The sequence below is a fragment of the Myotis davidii genome, unplaced genomic scaffold (assembly GCF_000327345.1).
Source record: "Myotis davidii unplaced genomic scaffold, ASM32734v1 scaffold743, whole genome shotgun sequence".
Taxonomy (NCBI): Eukaryota; Metazoa; Chordata; class Mammalia; order Chiroptera; family Vespertilionidae; genus Myotis; species Myotis davidii.
The window spans coordinates 2,208,219-2,220,452 of record NW_006296221.1 but is presented as its reverse complement, the minus strand read 5'-3'; the positions used below and the strand labels follow the sequence as shown (position 1 = coordinate 2,220,452).

The window sequence follows — 12,234 nt, the reverse complement described above, 5'->3', positions numbered from 1 at the left end:
ACAATGTCAAGTACTTTTCTAAGTCCTTTAACATTTATTGACTTATAGAATGCTCCCAGCAGCTACATGGGGTTTTTATTATTACCTCCAAGTTTCAGATGAAGACACTGAGTCTGAGATACATTAAGTAACTTCCTTAGATAACTCACTAGCCAGTCGAGGACCCAGGATTCATAGCCATGTTGTTTGAGGTTTAAATGAGACCATTTGGTATTTGAGAGAGTGATGGACATTTTAATCCAGGAAGTTAATTTAAGTATTTTTCTATCCAACTTTCCCAACTTGTATTCCATGGTCTGTAAACTTTTCACCAAATGCTGCTGGGATAAAAGCTCCCATAGTCCACCCAGGAGCAGGCGTAAGCCAGCAGGTCGTTATCCCTGAGGGGTCCCACACTGCGAGAGGGCAAAGGCCGGGTTGAGGGTCCCCCACTCCCCGCCGAGTGCACAAATTTTTGTGCACCAGGCCTCTAGTTTATTATAATCACCTGAGGATATTTTTTCCTTTGATTTCTAGAGAAAGTGGAAGGGAGTAAGGAGGGGGATGGAGAGAGAGAGAGACAGAGATATTGTCTGGTTGCCTCCTGTACACACCCCAGGGCCAGGGATTGAACCCCCAACCCTTTGGTCTGCAGGCCGATACTCTAAGCCAAATCCCAAACTGCCAAGTCCCAAACCGGCCATGGCTGGGATGCATTTTAAATAGAACCTTACAAATGATTGTCAACCAGGCAGCAAAACTTCTGGAAAGAAAATCTCAGGTTGCAAAAAGAAATACAAAGGGCTCATAAACACATGTAAACATGCCCAATTTCATATAAAAGAAATGCCAAGTAAAACAATAATGAGATTCCATTTTTCATTTCAACAATGACAAAAATAAAAGAAGTTCCACAGCACAATGTTGGCAAGGGTACAAAAACAGATGCCCATTTGTTAATTTTTACTGGTCAGAGTAGGTAAAATCTCTATGGAGGGCAATCTGAAAAGAGTTAATAAAATTCAAACATACCCTTTGGCTCAACCAATTTCATTTGTAATAAACTCAGTTATACAACTGTGCATGTGTGAAAAACAGCATACGTATAAGGTTGTAGTACTAAGGGCAGCAGCAATTTTTTTATATATATATTTTTTACTGATTTCAGAGAGGAAAGGAGGGGGGCGGGAGAGATAGAAACATCAATGATCAGAGAGAATCACTGATTGGCTGCTCCTGCATGCCCCACACTGGGGATCGAGCCCACAACCTGGGCCTGTGCCCTTGACCAGAATCGAATCTGGGACTCTTCAGTCCGCAGGCTGACACTTTATCCACTGAACCAAACCAGCCAGGGCGGCAGCAGCAATTATTAATAACAAAAACTGCAAATTTGTGTATCCATCAATACAATTAGTTAAATAAACTATGCAGCCATTAAAAAGAATGAGGCAACTTTATATTTATTGTTCTAGAACAATCCCTAAAATTCAATGTAAGTGAAACCAACAGCCATTTGTATTTTTTTAAAAAAGATTTTTAGAGAGGGAATTACTGTGAGCTACAAATATCCTCCTGCCCCGCCCCCCCCCCAGCCCAGCCTCAAAGACCTCTACCAGGACATGTGCCCCAAATGGGAATCAAACCTGCAACCTTCTGGTGCACAGAAGTTCACCCAACCAACTAAACCACACTGGCCAGGGCAGGAGCAGTATGTCTTGAAACAGCCCTGCTATAAACTCTGAAGTTAATTTTTTCTGAAAATCCTAGTTATGAAGTGCTATTCCAGTACTGTTAAGATTTGGTTACCTTTCAAAGTATAGGCGTTCCCCTGGATAACTAAATATTCAGATAAATCAAAACTATTTTTAAATCATCTAAAACTTGCCTCAGCATGATGCAAAGAAATTCTCAGCATCTGCTTTAAAAAGTATATCTATACTAATAATAGAGGAATGTGCAAATTGTCCGGGATGCTGTCACGGCAGTTAGGGGCAATCAGGCAGGTGAGCAGTTAGGAGCCAGCGGTCCCAGATTGTGAGAGGGATGTCTGACTGCAGATTTAGGGCCTAAACCGGCAGTAGGACATCCCCCGAGGGCTCCTGGATGGAGAGGGCTCAGGCTGGGCTGAGGGGAACCCTGCACAATGCACAAATTTCGTACATCAGGCTTCTAGTATTATAAATGACTGGCATTGTTTAATCTGAGTAATTAGGTTTACTGCCTTCCCTATTACCTAGGAAAGACTTACAAATACACAGAGATTTGCATGGAGACATGAGGAATGTGGATGGAAAGGAATAACACATACAGTGGTTTAAGACATCCTTGTTGCATAAGTTCAAGTTCCTGCTTTCTTAAAATGTTGTCTGACCTTGACCAAGTTCAACTTCTCTAATGCTCCACTGTAAAATGAGAATATGGTGGCTAGTGTTAAACAAAACAATGTATATAAAGCACTTAGTATACCAACTGCCTGGCACTTGGAAAGTATTCAATATAGAATTCTCTACTACGCTCTTAACTTTCACCTAATAAATTGAGATAACCTTACCCTCTATAAAACATACTGTAGTATTATAGCTACATTTCTATCCCTACCAGTTGGATTAATTATATTTGACATGAAGCAACAAACAACACAGGAAAACATTGTTGCATATCCTAAGTTGTATGCTTCAGAAAAGTTTAAAAAAGATGAGTCTCACACACATAAAAACTATCAAATGGATGAGGGTAACTATAAAAGAGTGAAAGGGGTCTGGAATTCCAGAAAAGCAACACCTGTGTATTTTGCAAGTGTTTGAAGTTTATACTTCACTTTAAGAACTAGACTATTTTAGCTCAGCAGATGGTTGGACATCATTCCATGCACTGAGAGGTCACAAGTTTGATTCCTGATCAGGGCATACGTATAGGTTGCAGCTCGATCACCTGTAGGGGATGTGCAGCAGACAGCCAATTGATGTTCTGATTGCTATTTCTCTCATCTATGTTTTTATCTCTCCCTCTCTCTCCCTGCCTCTCTCTGAAATCAATAAAAACACATAAAATAAAACTAGACATCTTACTGCACAATGGAACTCCTAACAAAGGCCCCACATTCAGGAAATGGCATTGGTCCTACATCAATAGATTGATAACAAGAAAATATTTGAGGTTTGTATAAATTTCCTATTTACCACTAAGGTTTTAGGGTAAGCCACTGCAATCCAGTCAAATCACGAGTGCCTCTATTAAAGAAAAGCCACCCACATTAAAATGCCTACACAAATAGGTTTGCATTTCGTAATTTCTTCAAAGTTATAATAGATTAAGAAACCCTAACCCTAACCCTAACCCATAGTCTTCTGAAAAAGACTATAACCAAACCAGAATAATTATTCTTTTATTTTCCCTACCATGTAACATATTTTTGTGCTTAGCTCCTATCAGCAAAATACTTTTTGAATGACAACAGTAAGAAACAGAAGAATGACAAAGCTAAAACAGCTTTCATTTATCAAGTACTATTTTAGAAGACAGACTTCCTATAGTACAATGAATTTTAAAACACAGCTCTCTTCACTACTAAATGTGGTAAAACTAAGCACCCTAACCATCCTTCCTTCACAATGTCAACACTATAAAATGGTCGATTACCAAAAAAAGAAAACAATTTCAAACATGGTCACAGTGACCATATTATACATGTTCAGTAACTACAGATAGAAGTTATCAAATTATCTTCCTTCATTCAAAACAATTTCTTCCAATGTTACTTCTGTACGGCCACAGGTACCAAAAAAATTGATCATCTAAGTATACATGTCAGCTTAAAATAAAGTTATCTAGCTACTTTTGGATTTAAAATGGCTAACACTATATACCTGCTGTGGTGATAGAGCACTATATTTCTATATTATATAAGTCTATGAAGTTAGGACAATTTCACAAACCTGATCCATGTGAATACAGCAGTTTTAAAAAACAAGACCTTTGTCGTTCAATATTAAGATTTCAAGGATGCTTATGCATAATCCCCCAGCACAATCTGAGTTTAGATTGCTGTACAACCTTAAGATGTATGTAGTCATGCACTGCGTAAAAATGTTAACAGACCAAACATACCATATAACCTAGGTGTGTAGTAGGCTATACCATCACAGTCAAGAGAATAATCTACTTTCTTGGGTATAAACAGGTTACTTAAGGTACAAAGAAAATGCATTCAATTTGTTAAATGACAGCCTATTTCCAGAGAAGAATAATTATGTTCAGCGCCCTTAAAGATTCAAAGGAATTTATATTAGTTTCCCATACTCAACATGTGATACCACAGGACTAGCTTGAGGTAGTTCAGACTTTCAATTGTGTATCATGCTACATTCCTTTTCAAGATGTCATCTTTGAAAAGCTAGACTTTTGACAGTTGCTATGATTAAAAAGCAAGTACAGCTGCCCAGCTGGTATGTCTCAGTGGCTGAGTGTGACCCATGAACCAAGAGGTCATGGGTTAGATTCCCTATCAGGGTACATGCACAGGTTGTGGGCTGGATCCCCAGTAGGGGGCATGCAGGAAGCAGCCGATTTAATGATTCTCTCTATCACTGATATTTCTATCCCTCTCTCCCTCTCCCTCTCCCTGAAATCACTAAGAACATATTAAGAAAAAAATTGTATTAGATCAAATCATACTATACTGTCTGGGCGTTACCACTCCCTACCACTCCCGAGCTATGGGAAATCACTAAAGAGTGACAGGATCTTTAAAGAGGGTCATATTTGTGTTTTTAAAAGATCATTTTGGCTCCTGGATTGAGGATGAATTGGAAGGGGCAAGTGATATGCTGTGGTGGTATTTCCTCTCTGAAATCTAAATTAAAAAAATTTTTCTAATTAAAAAGAAAAGTGCAGCTAGCCCTCGAACGACATAGTTTTGAACTGCATGGATCCATTTATACAGGTTTTTCTCAATAAATTCCTGCACTACTTTCCATATAAGGTTGGGAGTCCACGGATGCAGAAGACCAACAATATACAGTGATCTATGCCATTTGTTGGGATGGTGGTCCGGGAACCAATCCCTTGTGGATACCTAAGAACAACTCAAGTTTTTGACATGGGCATGACAGACCAGCACCCCTAGTTCCCACGTAGTTCAAGGGTCAACTGTATGAGACAAAAATCAGTACAGAAAATAAAGGTAGCAGTGCCCAATCTGATTCCAACATTTAAGGAATTACAGGGTTCCACTGGCACAGACATCACATTAGTAAATAATGGTGGTTAAGAATGAAATTAAAATATTGGGGTTTTCTTCTTTCAACTTATGTTTGGTATTTGTTTAAAGTGCTATTAAGTTGTTAGAACATACATAATTAAGTTGTTAGGACTAAACTACTAAATAAATAGAATTCTGAATTATTTCTTTAGACCTAGGGTACTATGAAAAAAATTACTGACATTAAGCACACTATAAACCAAGGCAGCATGGAAACTTCTACCCTATTTAAAACATAATCTTGCCCTAGCCAGTTTGGCTCAGTGGATAGTGTCGGCCTGCAGACTGAAGAGTCCCAGGTTCCATTCCAGCCAAGGACACATGCCCGAGTTGTGGGTTCAATCCCAAGTGTGTGTGTATGGGGGGAGGGGGTATACAGGAGTCAGCCAATTGACGATTCTCATCATGGACGTGTCTGTCTGTCTCTCTGTCTCTGTCTCTGTCTCTCTCTCTCTCCCTTCCTCTCTGAAATCAATAAAGCAATATATTAAAAAATAAATAAAAACCTAATCTTGCTATCAAAGTCTCAATGCCTCCTCCAATGCATGTGACATTCAAACTACCTCTTAAATGCTTCAGTTTACCTCTCCAACCAAGGCAATGCGCCAGTGACACTAGTAACAGTTTCTTAATATACTTAATGTTCTTTTCATTGGTAAAGGATAAACAAAGATTTACTAGTACATAGGTTCAAGTTCAGTGACATAGTCCTAGGAAAACATTACAGTATGAGGCAACATTAATCTTACTATAGGAAGGAGAACTTACTTACAATGAGAACAAACTAGTAGATGTAAACAGTCACATGGAAAGGCAACATATATTATTTTGAATAAATTGAAATCTGCAATGTTTTAATGCATTCCTAATACGACAAAAAATGGACAAAAAGAAAGTAGACAAAATACCAAACCACATTTGTAGTGTGTATCGCCTCATGATTCTTAGTCAAAGTGCTTGCCATCAGCAGTCAAAGCACACAGCTTTATTTCTGTAAACAATTAAAATACATTCAGGCCCTAGCTTGTTTGGCTCAGTGGACAGAATGTCGGCCTATGGACTGAAGGGTCCCAGGTTCGATTCTGGTCAAGAGCATTTACCTCCATTGCAGGCTCCTTCCCGGCCCTGGTTGGGGCACATGCAGGAAGCAACCAATTGATGTGTCTCTCTCACATCAATGTTTTCCTCTCTGTGTCTCTCCCTCCCTTCTACTCTCTAAGTATCAATGGAAAAATATCCTTGGGTGAAGATTAACACAACAACAAACAAACAAATAAATAAATATAAAGAAGTTTTTAAAAATAGAATTTTTAAAATTCTATGTATTTCAGAGTTAGAAGAACAGAAAAAATTTTTCCCCTCAAAACACTATTCAGCCCTGGCTGGTTTTCTCAGTGGTCAGAGCATTGGTCCACAAACCTATTCCTGGTCAAAGGCAAGTACCTGGGTTGCAGGTTAGATTCTCTGCCAACGCATATGCACAGGAGACAACCAATCGATGCGTCTCTCTCACAATGATGTTTCTCTCTCTCTCCCCGCCCCCTCCCTTATACTAAAAATCAATGGAAAAAAAATCCTCTGGTGAGGATCAAAAAACCAACCAAACAACCCCACCCTACTATCCAGTCCTCAAATTTTCACAGGTTTTGAAGAAAATGCCTAACCATCCTCACAAGAGAATTTACAGAAAGCTAGATTGTTTTACATTTTTTAAAGACATTGGCACGCTAAACAAAAGGCCTTCTATAACTAATATCTTGCATGGCTTAAGTATAAGCACAAAGGTCAAATCCTATCCTATAGAATAAAAGCCTAATATGCAAATCAACCCAACGGTGGAATGACCGGTCACTATGACGCGAACTGACCACCAGGGGGCAGATGCTTAATGCAGGAGCTGCCCCCAGCCCGGAGACCCCAGGCCAGCCAAGGTAGGTGCCAGCAGGGGCCCCCCTGATCACCCCACAGATTGGCACTGATAGCCAGCCAAGCTTAGGGACCCTACCCATACACACATTTTGTGCATCAGGACTCTAGTGTAATAATATATGCAGTCCTTTAGGAAATCAAGTTAGCTTTTTATAAACTAACACAAGCCAATAGATTTCTAATTCTAGAGGAAGGATAGTGATTACCACCCAATCCCTTTCTAAATATCCAGTAAAACTACCCTTAACTTCAGTGCTATACTTAAATTAAAACAACTACCACTAATTAACAGATGTTCAATAAATTAGCTTAAATTAATCCTATGTAATAAAGAGGTGATACGCAAATTGACCACTACACCCTCGCACAAGATGGCCGCCCCCATGTGGTCACAAGATGGCCGGCAGGCGAGGGCAGTTCACTAAGGACTTCACTAAGTTGGTTTAATAAACCCCTTTCTAATAAACTGGGATAACTAAGTTAACGGGTAATAAGATCTAATAACTTCTCACAACGGAAATCTACTATCAGCAGCAGCAGCAGAGTAGCAATGTTGTCTTAGCACTTGCTGGGTGACAGGAATTACTTTAAGGGCTGTACACAAATTAACATATTTGATCTCAGAACAACCCTATAAAATAATTATTAGCTCCATGTTCTGAAAAAGCACTAAGCACAGGGAAGTTCATTAATGTAACCAAGATCACAGCTAATAAGTGGCAGAGCTGCCACACAACCAGGCACTGATTCTAAAGTCTGTGTTCTAGGATCTATTTCCTTTTGATTCTTTCCTTAAGCCATCTATTTTAAAATGAGATTGCTGTAATCTCTACATAGGCCATATGCAGTTGGTGCTTCAAACTGTTGTTTCCAGGGACCCCAAAGAATCTGCTGTAGCAATATCTGATAATCCTCCCCAATGTCAACCTTAAAGGTTCTGTACCAGCCAGCCCCTTATTGTAGCAGTGTTGCCCTGGGCTCTTATTTTGACTCAATATTAGACCTAGAACCTAAAACTTATGTATTGTATCCCAAACACTGAAGAAACTATCTTTGGACCCTTATTTTTAAATTCCTTTCCTCTTCTTGCCTAGATTGGCTTTTGGAGATTAAAAAATTCTACAAATTTCGAATCCATATTGTATGAGTAGTATTTCTTTGGCTGATCTGTTCAAAACTTCTATCCCTCAAGTTTTATAAGGGACTCATCACACCTTGAAACCCAAGACTATTCTTTTCTGTCAATTATAAATTTCAACCATGTCTTATCTTTAACCGTTTCTTGATTATCTAGAAGCTTGTCCTGAAGTTATATATAAAAACATGTGTCCTCCGAGAGAGATACAGCACATTTTGCTTCATAAACATTTACCCCATATCAGGTCCTTAGCCTTGTGACAGATTCCAAAATTGAAATGAATCTGATACCCAAAAGCAAAAATTTCAAAATAAAAGGCAAATTATGTATACCAAATCACCCTACCATAACCTCTCCAAGAGATGTTTCAACAAATTAGGGAAAATGTTTTTCCATGAAAAATGTACCCCTTTTTCATGATTATGCTGGAAAGACTCCCAGTCTATTATTTTGAACTGGCAAATTTCATACTGCTACCCCTTCCATTCTCAAGATTTTTTTTTTTAAAGGGTTCTTTGTGCAAAGCAAGTACACAGATACAGAGACAATCTCTGTTCCCAACGAGTTTATACTCCAAGAGGGAGAGGCCAGTCTGTGATCACCATACTATCTAAAAGCAGTCTATAATATCTCAAAAGAGATCTGGCATGGAGTGCTGACTTATACAAACCAGTTGGATACTTAAAATATACAAAATAGCCTTCTCAAATAAAAAGGTTATTTTCCCCTACCCCCCCGCCCCAAATAGTTTTTTTTAAAATGCTGTTCTATTAACCTAGAAAGCTCTTTCTGAACCCTGTAACACAACCCCTACTCTAGCAAACCATTACTTTCAATTCTCCTCTTTTTAATATATTTATTTTTTATTTTATTTTATTTTTAATTGCTTAAAGTATTACAAAGAGTATTACATATGTCTCCTTTTTTTGCCCCCGCCTTGACAATCTCCTTCTCTTCCCCAACCTAAATTGTGCTCTCAAATCATTATTTCATATGAACCCCAATGTTTTCTTTCAGACACCTAATCACAATTTAAAGTTTTATATTTACTTTTTATTTGCTTTACAGAGACAGGAACAGATTTACTTTTTATTGTACCTAGCACTGCCTGACATACAGGAGATACCAGTATTAACTGACTAAATGATTAAGTAAATTACAGGGTTCCCTCAATATCAAAAAGAGGACAGTAATTTTAAAGCCAGGTAAAAAAATAAAAAAGGCAGCATCACCTAAAATAACACTGAAATTAACTATCAAATTAACAACTTCAAATATTGTGATGTTTTCCAGAAGGTTCAAGACTATCAAACTTGTTTTATTCCCTAAAGAATTATCAGCTCCCTCAAAAAAAAAAAAGAATATCTTAAAAACTGTCATAACTGCAACTACAAAGTGCTTCTTAAAATCCACTGCAAAAGTCTATCAACCTCTTCTTCCATTAAAATAAATTAAGATATTTTTATCTGACTAGTCTCAAATTTGGCTATCTTTCTCTGACAGGTCTTGCTCTTCTTTGGCTACCTCACTGGGATTTTTGTATGTTTCATAATTTCCAAGTTGGCAAAAGAAACACTTCAGAAAAAAAAAAAAGATGACAGCAGACAAGTACATAACAAATGAAACATAAAAACCATTTAGCAGTGGTGATTTTGCAAACTAACTTGCCTGTGGGGAGGGAATAGCTATTTAAGGCTACTCTAACACAGTGTGCGCTAATTTACCCTAGAACCAATCCTCTGAAAATGACACAGTATTAGACCTAGAACCTAAAATTTTTGTATAGTGTCCCAAACACTGAAGAAACTATCTTTGGACCCTTAATCTATATAGAGATGGCTTAAAGAGAAACTAATTTAGCTAAAGTACTCTCAAACAAACTTATACAAATAGTACTTATCGTTAAACATGAATCAAAAAAAGATAATGGTTAAATTCTGAGTCCGTCAGGCAGAAACTTCAGAAGTCAGTCCTCTTTACCATCCTCCTTTGGTAAAAAAAAAAAAAAAAATTAAAGGCTTCACATAAATATTTAAAACCTATATATGAAAATAGCTAATGGAAGGTATTGATAGTTATCTGATGTATTCACTCTTCCTACCTAATTATGTAGCCAATCTTCATTTAGTTAAGGCTTTAGCTGTTTTTAACATCTATGTTCTCAAGATGAGTTGATAGATGACAATATAAAATATATCTAGGGATTCATAAACACTACTTTTGATGGAACATTACCATTAGTCAAAACTACCACTAGACCAGTACTATTAAACATGATTTAACATTACTTAAAGATATTACACTAAGTTAGCTTCTAGCTCTTCAGAAGATTTGAAAAGAAATCCCAATAACCTTACCCCGTCCAGAGTAAATTTTTTTTTAGTTTAGTTTTACCCTCTGGAAACCATTCCATTAAAAAAATAATCACAATGCCAAAAACACCTTCATTTGGAGCTATCAAGTCTGTTACTTGTTAATCTAGTAATGGAACCAGATTCTTGCACAAGCATACATCTTTTGAAAGCCCACCACTTCCTACACACACATTCTTTCTCTCTCTCTCTCTCCCCGCCAATACTGCATATAACTTTCTCATTTCCCATTTTCCAAATTCTGTTTTCCCTGCTCCACTGTGGCTTACCAAGAAAAGTCCAATGCATAGTGAAGCAAATGTCAGAGTATTCCTCCTAAAAATGAGTAAAAGCCTCCCTTTATTATCTACAAGTCCTTGACATTATCACATTTTTAAGTAATATAAAACCACAGCCTGTGATTATCACTAGACTAAAAGGTTTATTCAATGAAGGTTTAGGTCATAGACAAACTGATTTAAGTAAACAAAAGTTCAACTGCTATTAAAATGATACCGAATTTATTAATCTCAATTTCTAATAAAATAAAAAATATGTATCAAAGAAACTAGCTGGGTATTTTGATTAAGAAAAAAATGTAAGTTGTGATTATCAGTTACTATATTTTAAAACCTTATCTTTGAGAGACATACACAGAAATATTTACAGATGAAACAGTATGATGTCTAGGATTTGCTTCAAATTATGAGATAGGAAAGGATTGGATATGCATAAAACAGGACTGGCCATGATTAAAGATTCATGATAAATACATTGAAGTTCATTACACTATTCTACTTCTGCATACATTAAAAAATTTGTGATATATATCGTTCCCTCCCATAACATTGTATATATTTCTGCCATCAAAGACTCTCGTTACTGCCCATATAATGTGTTCCAAAACTGTCTTTTATAAACAACCTCTAGAGGAAGATTGCATGGAGACAAATCAGTTTTAGAAAATGATTTAAATGTCAAATATATACAGAATAAACAGAGCAATAAAGGGGTAAGATTTTTCAAAAAAATTACCATCAAGCAACATATATCACAACTTATGCAGAATGCAAGTTAGTAAGAAAGCAAAATATTAAGAAAGCTAAATAAAATGTTAGAAAGCTCAATATGGAAGTCAATCGTGTACCATGTAATAATGAAGAGGAATGAGGACTTTGAGGAGACTCCAAGAGTATATTACAGAACAAAAGATTTCTCCCTTTAGTTCATAACATGTGTGGTAATAGCTGTATAATTAACATTAAAAGACCTCTCCCCTAAATAAATCATATTCCATCCCACATCATTCTTTCTAAAAGTAACTGTCCTTTACTAAGGTATGTCTATTTTTCTATCACATTTAAATGATACAAAATTTCACCTAAAATTCGGCACCAACTAAAATTTAACCTTTGAACTTCAATGTCTACTGAACATGTATTACAACCAAGAAACAGAATCCTATATAATAAAGGGGTAATATGCAAATTTACCGCCACACCCTCGCACAAGATGGCTGCCCCCATGTGGTGACAAGGTGGCCGCCACAAGGTGGCTAGCAGGGGAGGGCGAAT

At 37.2% G+C, this 12,234-nt stretch overlaps 1 protein-coding gene across 1 annotated transcript in view; it reads right to left on the bottom strand.

Annotated features, from left to right (window-relative positions):
* The window catches only part of DHX15 (DEAH-box helicase 15), a 54,740-nt gene that overhangs the window by 29,188 nt on the left and 13,318 nt on the right, over positions 1-12,234 (bottom strand). The window lies entirely within an intron of this gene.